Source organism: Nanorana parkeri, unplaced genomic scaffold (genome assembly GCF_000935625.1).
Source record: "Nanorana parkeri isolate BGI_ZX_2015 unplaced genomic scaffold, ASM93562v1 scaffold905, whole genome shotgun sequence".
In the NCBI taxonomy this organism is placed as follows: domain Eukaryota; kingdom Metazoa; phylum Chordata; class Amphibia; order Anura; family Dicroglossidae; genus Nanorana; species Nanorana parkeri.
The window spans coordinates 456,126-472,388 of NW_017307173.1; positions in this window are offsets into that span (position 1 = coordinate 456,126).

A 16,263-nucleotide genomic window follows, 5' to 3' on the forward strand; every position below is an offset into this window, starting at 1 on the left:
TGCTAGTCTCTACAACACCGGAGGGAACATTTCAGTAACACCTGGTTTCACTGGCACGAATTCACATTTTTCAGTGCATATGAAACCTTGCTGGTCAACTGAACCAATCTGCAGATGGTCGTGGTCTGGACGTAGAAGGGGATTCCCCCCTTTCCGTGTTCCGCTTCCTTTTTTCTTCCTTTCCTCCTCCTTCCTTTCCAAATTTCCCATCTCGTTTATATCGTTCCATGCTCCTATCTACCCCTTCTAATTTTGTTTACAATCATTTGCTCAGGGACAGGACTCTTTGGTTCCCATAAATTTTTAGGGAAAATCTGTGTACTAGTTCTCTGTTCTTGTTTTTTTTTTGTGATGCTCTACATTCCTTGCACTGCTTCTAATGTTTGGAAAGTCTTTAAATAAAAAATTTACAAATTTACACTTCCTTGGGTTTCTTAAGACCTTTCCTTATGGCAGCCAGTAGTCTGTTTGCCGCTTTCCAATTATCAATAACTGTTGGATTATGGCTTTCTGTGGTTGGGGCATTATAACTGATTGTCAACTCTCTTGTTGGTGTCCCAGACTTTGTTGTATTTTGGCATTGGAATTGGTCTCCTTTTGGACAGCAGTAGCTTCCTGCTGGTAAGCATTACACCCTTCATATTGTAGGCACAAAGTTTTCACAAAGCACAACAAATAGCGTACCCTCTCTTTAAATGTATCTGCCATCTTCCACCAAATGTGAGAGATTAGTATCAAATAGCAACAAAAGAAGGAAGGCCTTTTGACATAACAGTCCAAGCAAACTTGGACAGGACAACATAGTTAAGTTCACACAAAAAAATTTAATTTGGTTCCTTGTCAACATTTCTTCAAATGTAGTATTACAATGTGTTCACTTGAGTGGTACAGTAAACTCAACACAAATTCTCTGCCTTCTGGCTTATTCCAATTGTTTGCAGGCTCATACAGACCTTCAGTTTTTGTACACTCTTCTCTTGCTGGCTCTAACATTTCCATTCAGTCAATGCCTAACAGAGAGAGACCCAATTTTTTATCAGCCATTTGTGTCTTCTTAGCCAGCTGAGTGGAGTGTTTTGTATTAGGAAGCACCACAGTCTGGATGCAACATACACATACTCAACAACTACCCCATGCACCTTCTAAGGACGTTTATCACTCTGGCCATATATGAAAATCTTTAACAGCAAAATATTGTTTCTGCATGCACATTGGTGCGAATGACCCCAAGTGGAACTTTTGTCAAACAGCTATTTACAAAATAAAAATAAAATGCATGTGAAATATTTTACCTATGAACATAGGTGCAATTCTATTCAGCCAGTCCATTGATTTATATATTTCTGCTGCACTATGTAACCAAAGAGTAAGGCTGGCAATAGATGGGTGGTTGTCTTCCCAAGAACCCTGGCCAGGGAGATATCTGCATCAGGACTGTTATTTTTACAGCTGCCATTTCCTCAGAATATGTAAGGATTAACCCCATTATCACCCCTAAGCTTAGGGTTAAATGTCCTTATGATCACCCGAGCATTGCGATGGGCTCTCACACTGGGGTCAGGATCAGCAGTTTATTGGCTCACTATCTTTACTGTTAGGAATCTACCATTCTGTCTCACCTCTCGGCCTTCAGCCTGTTCACTGGACTATGAATGATCATCACCTCCTGGTGAAGTCCACCCTGTGCACTCCCTCTCCTGCAAGTCTGCCTAAATACTTCCTTCAACTTCAGAGCTTGAAACATGCTAGTATCAGAGCATTATGAAATGCAGTGGAGCTTAGTCATCTTGCAGAATTAAGAAACTCCTGCTCTGTCTGAACTGCAGTGTGCATGAGAGTATGCGAAGGTAATAAAAAGATACATTTCAAATACGAGCAATATTGAAAGCTCAATTAAAGTTGCAGAAAAAGATACACAGTCAAATACATTTTGTACTAACAACCTTAATTCTCATAGTCTTACCTCCATTTTCCTGTTACAGTAATTGTACAGGGCATCTGAATATGACTGTGCAGTCTAATAATAGGCAGAAAAGACCCACTGTTCTCAGTAATTCACACAGACCTGGTTATACCCGTTCCATTTTCTGCATTACAAGTTTGTGTGAGGAAGCTGGTGCTGAGGGGTGTAGCTGGTATTAAGCTCTGCCAGCATAGGGTATTGCAGTGAGTGGCGGAAGCAGCATTTGTAGTGAGAGTAATAGGTATTTAAAAGCAGAAAGATGAAGAAAGATTTTCAGTAACAAGTAACAGAAAAAAAAGAAATAACATTAGAAAAGGTAAACAAAAAATTAAAACATCATAGAAAATCCCCTCTCTCCCCATAGGGACCCCAGGGCTAGTAATCAATATAGAAACATTTAGAAATCCTGGCAGGTATAACAACATATATCAGTACAGTTTCTATGGCAGAAGCATACTCAACACGAGCATATATGGATAGGCGTGAAATTGGTACTGGATCCCAACTATGCGGGAAGAGAGAAGCTAACAAAAAGAAATTCAAGATTACCTAACAAACAGAAGAAAAGAGGGGACAACAGAAACACGAGAAGAAATGGAGGCTCCCCCTGCCCCACCGGGGAAATCCAGCCCAGGGAGAATTGTCAAATGACCTATCCAACCACATCCTGCAGCAGGGCACCATACTCAGAAGAAAGTGTGAATTCTTGCCAGTAGAACCATTTAATGCAGTGTTTGTCATGTGTACCTCTATCAAATGGGAATTAAATCCTCCATACGTTCAATTTCACTGACCTTATTCAGCCAGAGAGATATCGAAGGGGGTGAAGTCTGCTTTCTTAGTTGGGGTATGCAGCTCCTGGCCGCATTAGGCAAATTATGCAATAAAGATTTCCTATATCTCTTTTTGGAAATGGAGTTACAATGTATCAGGAAGAAAGCTAGGTCTACTGGGATCTCAAGATCTGTAAACGTCCGTACAATACTGCAAACTGCCTACCAAAAAGAGGTAGGTAAAGGACAGGACCAAAAAACATGAAGCAGGTCCCCCCGAGAGCGTCTACATTGCCAGCAGTGATCAGGGATAGTGGGGAACATGGAGTGGAGTCGCTGAGGGATTTTATACTACCTGGTAAGGAGTTTAAACCCTGATTCCTGAAATGTTGTTTGGGTAGTGTTTAGAACAGTTGGTGTTGCTGAGGGGTTCTGTACCACCTGGTAAGCAGTTTAAACCCTGATACCTGAAATTTCGTGTTAACTGCTGATTGAAGGGTATGATAAAGGAGTTTGTCAACTTGATCTTTGGAGAAATTTACCGCTAAGTCCTGTTCCCTCTTCCTCAAATCAAGAAAAACGAAATCCACAGGCGGGGCAAGCACAAGATTGTACATACGAGAAATGGCATGTCTGAGATAACCCATCTGGTAACACTCCAGTTCAAAAACAGTAAGGGGACGTTCAAAATTGACCGCAGGTGGAAGGAAACGTAGAAAATGCGATATTTGAACCGTTCGCCAAAATCCTAGTCCAATTAACCTATTTTCAGTCGCTAATTGCTTCCTATAAAGCCAATACCTATTCTTCAAAAAGTGTACCGCTCTATAGCAACCATTGGAAAGGAGAGACCGAAGGCATGGATCCACAAGACCTGGCGAAAAAGAGGGATTACCCACAATAGGGAAAAGAGGAGATGGATCCAGGAAACACAGCAGGCATTGCAAAGAACAGTGTTGTGTCTACAAACATTCCAAGTGGCCCCAATGGTTGAATGAGATTTAAGCTCCGGCGGAATGAACTGCGAGCACCACGGTAAACAAGACAGAGGAACAGTATAGAACACCTGTTCTACAGGGAACCACTGCTTCAGGTCTGCACGGCGACACCAATCAGCCACCCTAGCAAGATGACATGCCGCATAATAAAGTGCAGCATCCGGGAAAGCTATACCTCCCCTATTCTTGGCAAGGCGCAATAAGAAGAAATGGGGGGGTTGTGGGCCCACAAGAACTAAGCAGAAACCCTATTCACTGACTTCAGAAACCAAACAGGAACGTGGAACGGTAGTGTTTGCAATAAATAGAGGAGGTGAGGCATTATATTCAATTTGAGGATATTACATCTCCCAAACCATGATCATTTTCCAGAGTGCCATCTTGCAACATCCTGTTTGATCTTGTGAAAGAGGGGAGGGAAGTTAACAGAGAACACATTGGACAAATGCTCTGGAATAAACGTGCCCAGATATTTAATTGCAGAGCCAGACCACTAAAAAGGGAATGCAGCTCATAAGGTTGAGACCGTTGTAGTTGAAATAGAAACATTAAGGGCTTCCGATTTGGAATAATTGATTTTGAAAGTTGGAAAGAGTGCTAAAACATGAGATTCCTCCAATAAATTGGGCAATGAAACCATTGGATTAGTTACAAAAAATAGCAAGTCATTTGTATAAGCAGCAACTTTGTGGGGTGTCTTAGTGCCTATGGAGTGCCCAGTAATATCTGGATGTAGCTTAATTTTGCGTAAAAAAGGCTGTAAAGTAAGGATAAATATCAGGGGCGATAACAAACATTCCTGCTGTGTTACATTAGAGGTCCCAAAGGACTGGGAGAGGTGACCATTCACCTTAACCTGAGCTGTTGGGTGAGGGTAAATTGCCCCAAGCCAAGTCAACTTACAACTACTTAGACCCAGGTGATGGCGCACGTGTGTCACATAGAACCAGTTCACATGGTCGAAGGCTTTTTCAGCATCCGTAGACAATAACATCAACGGAACAGATTTAGTATGGGCCACATGAAGCACATCCAGTACCCGCGTGGTGTTGTCCCGAGCTTCTTGGGTTGGAACAAAGCCCACCTGATCCGGATGAACCACTGTTTGAACATAGGCAGTCAATCTAGTGACCAGTATCTTTGTAAAAAGATTTAGATCTACATTCAAAAGGGAAATTGGCCTGAAGCTGGGACAGAGCAATGGATCCTTACCCTCTTTCGGAATAACTGTCATATGAGCCCTGAGAGAGTCAATGGATAGGTTTACTCCATTACCAACCGCATTAAAGGCTCAAACAAAATGCGGAGAAACAATTTCTTGAAGGGTTTTGTAGTAAGGCAGACTAAAGCCATTGGGGTTATGGGCTTCCTCCTGAGGAGATTGGTTCCTCGAGAGCAGAAACAGCCTTAGCAGAGAGATGCAGCAAACCTGAACCAGCCAGGTATCAGTATTCAAATCATGCGAATTAGTATGCAAATCAGTAGTCTCTCCAGTAGAGATGTGGCCCTCAGAGGACACCGGGTCAAGATTATACAAGGAGGAGTAATAGCGCATGAACGCTTCATCAATATCAGCTGGCAGGGAGACCTTAGAACGCTCTGGCTAAATATTTACCGCACTTGTCACCATGTTCATAGAAAGTAGATTTGTATTTGGCAAGCATCTATTTAGCGCGATGGAGACAGAGGGATTCAAGAAGATTTCACAAAGCTGTGAGCTCACCCAACACCGAGGCCGCAAGCGAACGCTTGTACTGAGCCTCCAAAGAGTAAATATCAGCCAGTTTGTCCATTTGCGCCTGTCTAACCTTCTTAAGTCTGAAACCATGCTTAATAGGGATTCCTCTAATATAGTCCTTGTGGGCCTCCCATAAGATCAGATATGATCACAATCCAGGGTAGAATTAACTGAGAAGTAATGCTCCACTTCCTTTCGAACATCAGCGAGTATAGCAGGATCCTGGAGGAGGGCCTCGTTGAGCTTCCAATTTCAGGATCCGTGAGGAAGAAGCGTCAAGCCCATATCCAAGGCTATCGGGGCGTGGTCAGATAAAGAATTGGAACCAAAAGAAGCAGCCCAAATTCGGGGTAAAGTGTAATTGTTTTTAAGCATACTATGCTGGAATGTCTGATTTAAACTAGCTAACTATGCATGGCTTGATCTAATTGTTCAGAAAAGAATCAGACCAGCTGAAGAGCTTCCTGTTATACAAGATGCATATCCAATAGGAAGCAGATGTCTGATGATCTTCCCTTTTCCCCTACATATGAGACTGTACTACTGGGCGTTATCTCTGTTCATCATTTCTAGCCACTTGCCTCAACGTTTTTGGCAGTGCCTGTGCATGTCATGGGTGAGTTGCCAAAAGAGGAGAGCTTCCCCTATCTAGTCAGCACTAGACAGGTTTTCCACTTTTTGTCTGAAAGCGGAGCTGCTCTTTAAGAGTTACATTTGCAGATCAGCAAAGCAGTAAAACAGTAGTTTGTAACAGCCTGCTACAATAAATATGACATGTTTGCTTTTATAGTAATCATGTGACCTACTGTAAGCTTTCTAAAAATAATACATAAAAAGTAGCATGCTACATGTCCAAGTTTTTATTGCAAACAATTTTGGTCCAGCAACTCCAAACAGTTGCCTTAAGCTGAGTTTACACGTTTCTATTTTGATCGTTCAACACACGGGCTGAATGAAAAAAATAGATCAGATTTCTCCAGCTTGTCTTACAGGCGTTGATGGACGAATCCCCTGCTGTTTTCATTGTATTCCTCCAGCGGCCGCCAGCTGTCAGAATACCCAAACGCAGTTAGCAGCTCCATTCAGCCAAGACATTTCCAACCAACTCCTTCGATCAGCTGATGTAGAGATGCCAGGAGGAAGGGTGCCAATTTGTCCTGTGTATACCCTACAATAAGCTGGTCATACACCAGTAGAATTTCGTTTTTGGAATGTTTGTTCGATTTTCTAAGTCAAATCGAGTCAAATTGACATCCTTTTTTTTAACTGTAGTTGGGAAATTTTTTTCAACCCACAAAATTCTAATAGTTAATGTGTCTGTTTTTTCATTCCAAAATGTAATGTTAACGCCAAAAGAAATACTGAACGGCATTTGTCAAGTCCCTGATGGCAAATTTCAAATGTTCTGATGAGATTTTTCGTATGAACATTCGTACAAAAATCTAGCAGTGTATGGCCAGCCTTGGTGCACTTTGTTTGCAGATTGAACTGTTTTTAAAGCGTAGATTCTACAATACAAATATTTTATTTTTTAATAGGTGCATTCACATGTGCACATATGCACGCTGTTAGAGCATGGCGCCAGCCTGTTAGAGTATGGCGCCAGTGCACCTTCATTTAAGTTTGAGAGGGAGTTAGTAAAAAAAATTAAAATCAGTATATATTGTAAGAATGTGATGTTTTGGTGTCACATTCTCTCCTTTATCGAGACAACTATTTCCTATGCCAGTTACAAGCTTAAAGATGGCGCCATCAAGTGGCTGGTAAGCTACTTCAGTCCCTGTTATGTCAGAGGAGAGGTATGTGATCGGAATAAATTATCTCCTTGCATGCATGCTGTGCCTTGCTGAATCTTTCCATTTAGCTGCCATAGCAAGTGTTAAAATGTGTAATTGCTTTTTGATTGTGACCTTTTGGACTAAATGGGTTCTTACAACAGTACAACTGCAACAAAGCACATATACTATGCCATACTTAAACCTGAACTCCAGGCAGATATAAAATGCAGAAATAATGCAGTTCCTTTATGGCTGATGCATCATTAAAGCTGAACTCAAGGTAAAAGAACTCTAATTTGCATACATTCCTCAATAGCAACAAAAACTATTCATTCTCTTTGTGTGCATCTTTGCAAATCTTTGTCTTTGCCTTTGCGAATCTACTTATGACCTCATCAATGTGCTGCACATAGTGTTTGCAGAGAGCAGAGCTTTGGTAGGGACCCAGCAGCCCCACCCACTACAGGCTGCCTGTAGAGTATTACAGGAGGGGCAGATACAAGACCAGCCACCCTGCACAAGGAGAGAGAGCAGCAGTGACTGGTTACAGAATGCTCCTGTACAGAGGCAAAGTTTCACACTGGATTACTGCACAGATCTGGAAGAAATACACAAAGCGAGATTCAAGGAAGCACATGCCTCTTGTATTAAGACAATAGTTGCTAGTGGTGTAATTACCTGCATTTGACCTGGTATCAGCCTATTTTAGTTACTGTACAGCAGGGCTGGGGTGTAAGAGAAAGAAGCAGCAGAAGGAGCCAATCGGCTTATGTCCTGGCAAGAAGCATGCTGATAGGAAGAGTGACAAACAATTAAGCTAATCGCTGTCCTCGGCAGTGCCTGCAGAATACAGCCATTACAGTGGTTTCCTCAAAGTGCCAGTATGCAGTCATTTTCACCCCATGCCTGCCACTGTAAAGCCATATTAGACACATACTGTACACATTCAATAACCTAAAAACAAGCACACAAGGCATACTTTTGCATTCATTACATATACACAAAAGGCATACTTTGCACTAAAATGCAAAGTCCGCTTATTACATCAGGCTTTCCTCTTTGCTGCATTAAAGCTGTAAAAGAAACTGTGGAGAAAAGTTAGAAAATATGTTTACTTTACCCCCAGCTTCCACCCATGGAGCCTTGGTGTGGGTGACCTTATGATACTTCTGGCAAGATCATAGGAAAGCCTAAGATCCTTAGAGGTTGATTTACTAAAGGCAAATAGGCTGTTCACATTGCAAGAGAAATGTTCCATAGCTTAGTGAATGGGGTGAAGCTCTGCTGACTTCCACCATCCAATCACATGCAAGCAAATATGCTGTTTTTTATTTTCTTTGCTCATGATTGGGTACTCTTTGGACAGTGGATTTCACCACATTCACTAAGCTAAGGAAAAGACTCTTTGCAAAGTGAACTGCCTATTTGTCTTTAGTAAATCAAACCATATGAGAAGATACTCCTGCACAGTACTGGAGTGTGTTCTCACCGGAAGAATCGTGACCAGGGGTAGGGTAAGGTTATATTCAAAGATGCTTGTTTTTTTACAGCTTAATTGCAGCGATTTGTAAAGGGGGAGGCCTGATGTATTAAATGTGCGTTGCCTTTTAGTGCAAGGTCTGCTTCAATCATACAAACATACAGAACACACAGTAAGGCTTCAGGATAACAATAAACAGCACACATTCTCAGACATGGGACTCTTGCACAGCACATATTTTCTTTTGCAGCATGCACACGCAGACTCCATGGCTGTTCAAACTGGGAGAGATAAAGTGACAGGCTCTTGCCCCTGATCTGTGGGGGAGCAGCAGATACAGTGTGCCAGATGGACATAACACTTTTAGAGATATCTCTAGCTGTAAAAGGTGGAAGGTCACCATAGAAGCCAAACCCAACCTCCCAACCCTGGCAATGCTTATAGATTGTAAGCTCTCATGAGCAGGGTCCTTCTTATTCTTTTGTATGATATTGAATTGTAATTGTACTCTCTCGCCATATGTTGTAAAGCAATGGGCAAACTGTTGGCACTATATAAATCCTGTATAATAAAAGGTTCTCAAGTTTGACAGTGCTGCTGTGAAAACTCCAAGATACTAACTTACATACTTCTTCTTTTTTTTGTTTACCTTTCTTTTTATTATTTGGTTTTATCAGTGATTTTACAATAAATATAAGTACATCTTGTACACTCATTTATCGTACAACATGGGAGGTTGTTACATTAGGTACACCACCACAATCTTTTAGCGACTGGGTTCGTTGTCTAACAATGGATTTATCATAGTGGGTAGGTATGTTTGGAAGAGTAAAAGAAAGAAGTGAAGATAAGAGATGAAAGAAAAAAGGGAGAGAAAACGAATATGTAGGTGGGGGAGGTAATGGATGGGGAGCAAAAATTCAAAGGGAGATAGTTGTGTGGCTTAAAGTGACATTAAACTCAGGAGTTAAATCTTAAAAATGCATTCAGTTACCCTATTGACAAAAATGTATATTTTTTGTTTATCACTCAGCTATAGATCATCAAATCATGTGCTGACACTGTCCTTCCTTCTAGAGGGTGGCTACTTTTGTTCACTATGGTCACAGAGTGTGTTGTAAAGTAGCCACCGCTCCAAGCTTACTCCTGTTTTGGACTACAATCTCATGTGTACTCACATTTACTCATTTGTATTGAGATTCAAGGATCCAGGGTCTAGTCTCGGGAGGGGCACTGCAAGAAATTAAGGTGTTGCTGTCATTAAAATGGGTCTGTCATCCACACAGCACATTACTGTGAGTTTTATTGCTGTGGAGCTCTGTGATACACACAGTCCAGGCATAGTGTGAAGAAGGGGGGTCAGCAACCTGCAATGTTGACGGTTACCAGGGCCCCCTTCCTCCTGTGTGGGCCCCCCAAGTGGCAAAATGCTAGGGCCCGGTTACAGCTGCAACCTCTGCGACCCTGGTAGTTCTATCACTGTATAGGGGACTACAAATTTCAGCATTACATTATACAGCAATGCAGAATACCAGCAGCTATTGAGGACTAAAAAATCCTAGCAATACATTACATCGCAATGCAGAATGCCACCGGCTATAAAGAACTACAAATCTCAGCAATACATTATACAGCGATGCAGAATACCGCCAGCTATAGAGGACTACAAATCCCAGCAATGCATTACACAGCAATACAGAATACCAACACCTATTGAGGACTAAAATTGCCAGCAATATATTACACAGCAATGCAGAATGACACTGGCTGGAGAAGTACAAATCTCAGCAATACATTATACAGCAATTAAAAATGGCACAAATCTCAGCAATACAGTATACAGCAATGCAGAATGTAATTGGCTATAGAGGACTACAAATCTCAGCAATACAGTATACAGCAATGCTGAATGTCATTGGCTATAGAGGACTACAAATCTCAGCAATACACTATACAGCAATGCAGAATGCCATCATCTATAGAGGACTTCAAATCCCCATTTTTGACTGTACTGTTAAGAATATTTAAAGGAACAGAATAGAAAATGTTTCTTGAATAAACAAATTCTAACCGTAAATGTGACTTCTCCTTGGGAAAAATTGTATATGGAATACGCATGTGCTAGGCAGAAAATAAATGAGTTTGTTAAATCTGGGACTCCATGCAATTAGTATTCAAATCTTAAGGGCTTTCAAACAATATGAGTAAACTCAATGATGGAAGATTTTTCAGATTTTCAAACAAAAGTTTAAAGGAAATTCTATTGGTGTATGGCCAGCTTAATATTTCTAGATCTTTTCGGAGCTTAACATTTTTGAAAGTAAACCTTTACTCAAACAAAAAATGTAAATTAAAAAAAGACAGTAATCTTTCAGAAACTTTGCGTGGATTACTCTTTTCCAAGTTCTATATCCAGATCCATTGTATCAGTAATGGTGAAGAACTTGGGGGCCTTCGGAGCCAGTTACACAGTAGTGTGTAACTGTAATTAACAGAGCACAGTTATATAACACAGACATTGTCAGCACATAATTGCAAGTGCAGTCTACCATGTAATTCATTGCATAGGTCCTATTGTTCTCAGTTTCAGACCTCCACTGCAGCATTTCATGTCTAAATTTATGTGTTATCACATGTATAGCTCAAAACCAGGATTCTTCCTAGGTGCAATTTAGATATGTTACAGGCGATTCCCCATTTCAAGTGGATGAACTATTTATGAAAGCAACATAAAGTCATGAAAGGTGTTGAGCAAATTGCATTGATGTTGAACACACTGAAGTAACCTATAGCAACCCTATACAGCATTTTGCATGTTGCTGGTTGTATTATTAAATACATTCACAATGGTGGATAATTCAACGTGAGCACTAGATGTTTTTGACAAAAGTTGTGCAGCGAAGGTCAGAATTTGACATTATTATTATATAGGATTTATATAGTGCCAGCAGTTTGCGCATTGCTTTACAATTTAAGGAAGACATTGCAGTTACAATACAAATCAAGATTAGATGGTAAGGAAGGTCCTGCTCGTGAGAGCTTACTAAAACTTGTAATTATGTACGTTGCTATTTTAGGTTTCTAGATTGTAGAATTATTGCTTTCAGATTTTTCGTATCCTTTACCAGGCTATACAAATATATTGTACACTTTTTTTCTATGAATTGTAAATAATTTGTGGGGTTTTTTTTCTACCATCACTTATCCGTCAGTGTGACATACAGTAGCTCAAGGCTGGTTGAGTTAGGGTAATATTACATGTGGAATACTTGATTGATCACCACCGTCCTTCATAGTATCTGCCACCTGTGACAGCCTCTCACCCCAGCTGCCTGTACCTGAGGCTGCTGATCCATGCTGTCAGGTAAGACTGCAGTTTTCCTCCTATTCTCTTGTATGGCTTCTGTTAGTATATCCTGGCCCCCTGATGTCACACTAATTTAAATATCAAAGCTCAAAGTACAGTCTTCATAACATGTCTGCCTATGTGTGACATGGTAGAGTGGTAGGAGGCTTTGATCTTGGTTTATTGTAAGGGTTCATTTACACCAATGTGGCTTTCATTCACTTTCCTAAAACTTCTTTACATTTGCTTGTAATGCACGGCAATAGCTCCATGTAGATATAACCCATTTCTGTTATATTTGCTTGTAATGCTTGGCAACAGCTCCATGTAGATATAACCCATTTCTGTTACATTTGCTTGTAATGCATGGCAATAGCTCCATGTAGATTTAAACCATTTCTGATTTTTTTTGCTTGTCCAGCAGTCAACATTTGTTTCTAAATTTGTCTTCAGTTGTAGAATTGTTACTGCACTATAAAAGGATTGCTTCTGAAGAGTTAATGCAGTTAGGTACAATACAGCTTTCACATAGACATGATTAGGGGCATACTTATAAAGCAGTGAAGGTGAGTTTCACCAAATATTCACTAGTGGTGAATCCATTACTTTCATTTATGCCACGTGCATCATGAAGATTTGCTTTTGTACTGCGTAGGTACAGTAAAATTCTTCAGGCTCCAAGTTTTGGTTTCCACCCCTACAAACAGAAAAGCATGTTATCTTATTAAACATGTATCATTGACTATAAAATATCTTATATAATGTGAAGATGAGAGTCACCAAACTCAGGAAACTTCATTAATGGGAGGTAGCGGCACACCAAGTCTGTTGTTCTGTCTAGATAGCAGAATTCCTCGATTTGTGGTGGTATTTTCTCCTACAAACATTGACTAACTTCCTGGTTGCTGGTCTTGGATTCCCCCCTTTCACATGTCACTGATGGCCCATCACTTTTATGGGAGCCTATATAACTAAAGCTCACCATACACGTCAAAATCTGACCACACAATCTTTCTACAATCAATTTTAAATTTACCAAAACTATGCTGTATGCGGACCTTCCTAAACTATCCAGTCAATCTATATGCAATCTGGTAGGCCCTTGTACTACTTGTTGGTAGATGTACGTAAAATCTAAAATAATTTTTAGAGTAAGATTGTGTGTATGGTGTATGATGTGTATGGAGAGCTTAACTCTGAGATATGGGAACAGCAGGCTGGCAAGTTACCACAAAGCTGGTTTCTGTTTCCAAGAGAAAAGAAACCTGCTATTTGGAGTTCCTAGGCTATTGGACTGAAAAAAGCTCTGACATTCAAGCACCTGGGGGAGCCTACAACATAAGGTAAGTATCGATGTATTGTTTTTTCTTTACTACATTGGCCACAGGTTCACCATACACAGAACAATCACTCATTAGTAAGGACAGCAGATTATACTTTTCATGGCATTCTGAATATCACTGGCTTGTAGAGCATTGCATTTTTTTCATGTGACTCAGCTTTCATTCTACTGGGCCACATGAAGAACAGATCTTTAAAATATTTTTTTTCCTGCAGAATCAGCTGATCCCCTAAGCACTGGCCCTGATATCCTGTTTTAGGGTGACTCCTTTCCCTTGCCGGGTCCTATTGAGCCACCCTTGCCTGTGCTAGTAAGCTGGGGGTGTCTTTATAAACACACAGGCACAGCATGGCAAAACACTACCCTGCTCCCCTCTCCTCCCCCCTCCCTTGTCCATGCTAGTAGATGGACGGCTGCTAGGTAATATTTATAAGCAATAATATTTTGCAAAGCCATGCTGCTTGACTGGTAGCTTATCTTGGCACTTCGCAAGAAACAAAACCAAGTAGACATTATCTCCTTTTCCTTTCTTTACATTTTTGTGTCTGAATTAAATACAATCCTAAAATTAACTACACAAAAATGTCAATGTACATATTATAGGGTGTTACCGATGGAATATTTATGCAGTGGATACTCGTGTCTGGCAGTAAAAGTCTAGTGAGGATCAAGGTTACCAACTCATACCTTTTCAATACTGACACATATACATTACAAAGGTTCTTTATCTGATCGAAGACACATTTAATTCTCCCTGCTCTCTTCTTTTTCCTATTTTTTTACCTTTTCTGTTCTTGCAGCTTTATATGCTTTTACTCTTTTTCTTCAATTGGTTTCTTTGTTTCTCTTAACTTGGTTGCTTTAAAAGTTGACTGTTTTTGACTTGTCCTCAATTACTTTTTGCTATTTCTATTCTACTGTTTGTACCGTAAATCTAGCAACAAAATAAATTGCCTAATTTAATACATTGAATCATTAAACCCCAGCTCTCTCTTGGTATATATGTATTTCTAAAGGAGGAGAGGTGCCTTCTGATTGCGTATCAATAAACCCCAACTGTCTCTTGGTATATATGTATTTCTAAAGGAGGAGAGGTGCCTTCAGATTGCGTATCATTAAACCCCAACTCTTTCTTGGTATCTATGTATTTCTAAAGGGGGAGAGGTGCCTTCAGATTGCGTATCATTAAACCCCAACTCTTTCTTGGTATCTATGTATTTCTAAAGGAGGAGAGGTGCCTTCAGATTGCGTATCATTAAACCCCAACTCTCTCTTGGTATATATGTATTTCTAAAGGAGGAGAGGTGCCTTCAGATTGCATATCATTAAACCCCAACTCTCTCTTGGTATATATGTATTTCTAAAGGGGGAGAGGTGCCTTCTGATTGTGTATCATTAAACCCCAACTCTCTCTTGGTATATATGTATTTCTAAAGGGGGAGAGGTGCCTTCTGATTGTGTATCATTAAACCCCAACTCTCTCTTGGTATATATGTACCGTAAATCTATTTGTTAAAAGATATTTAACCAAAAAAAAGACAAATTTAATTAAATACAAATCACTATAACATTTCTATTTTACTAATTAAAGGGACACTACACTCCTTTTAGAATAACTATTTAATATAAGTGGACAGTACACAAAGTTGCACCGAGACTGAAAAACAGTAAAGTACTATTACTGTACTATCATACTAAGCAGAAAACTACCACAGTATATGTGAGCAGCAAATAAAGCTTGTTCCTCTTTCAAATGTTTATCCATGCTAATGGGATAATTTATATTAGGCTATTCACAATCTCATAGCTATTTTAGAAGAAATGTAAAAAATGAATTGAAGCATCATAATTCATTTACATCATATTCAAACCATAGTTCTGTCACCAAATGCAAGGATTATCATTTAGTTTACGCCTGTAACTGTTCATTCATTTATTATCCCAATTATTCATTTTCATCACTTTATATATACATTATGAGATCTCTGTAAGAATTATGTTTAGTCAAATTTAAGAAGAAAAAGAAAAACATGTCTGCAGAGCTTAGTCTGACTCAGGACAATCCAAACAGCAGTGATTCGCAGTATGCCATAGCCATGAAAAAGCCTTAATTAAAGATGATTATCTTGGAAACAAATGCATGTCTGTACTCATACCTGCAAATGTGTCTAAATGGAGTGTAGAAAATATATATTGCCTGTCCAAAAAAAAATCCTACACTTTAATATTTAGTTGGACCGTCATTATCTTTGATTATGTCACGCATTCGCCGTGGCACTGTTTGGTGAGCTTATGCAATGTCACAGCATTATTTTCCCATTCCATCAAGAGTTGCATTCATTTTTCACCAAGATCTTGATGATGGGAGAGTCGGACCACTGTGTAAAGTCTTCTCCAGCACATCCCAAAGATTCTCAATGGGGTTAAGGTCTGTACTCTGTGGTGGCCAAACCTTTGTGAAAATGATGTCTCATACTCCCAGAACCACTCTTTCACATTTTGAGCCCATCGAATCCTGGCAGTGTCATCTTGAAATATGCCCATGCCTTCAGGAAAGAAAAATCTGGTCATTCAGTATATTCAGGTAGGCAGCTGACCTCATGTTTAGGGACATAACATTGCTGAACCTAGACTAACTATCCAGTAGAAGGCTCTTGCCTATTTGCTTAGCTAAATCCAGGTGGTGACTTTTTTGGGACAGGCAGTGTATTTCAACTGATCTTTGTTGAGCAAAATCACATTTGCTCCCAATACATACAGAATGAAAACTGGGTCAATGGTATTTTAATATCCATTTATAATGTTATTTAAAGTATGTGTATTATGTGTATTAAAAGACCTAGGA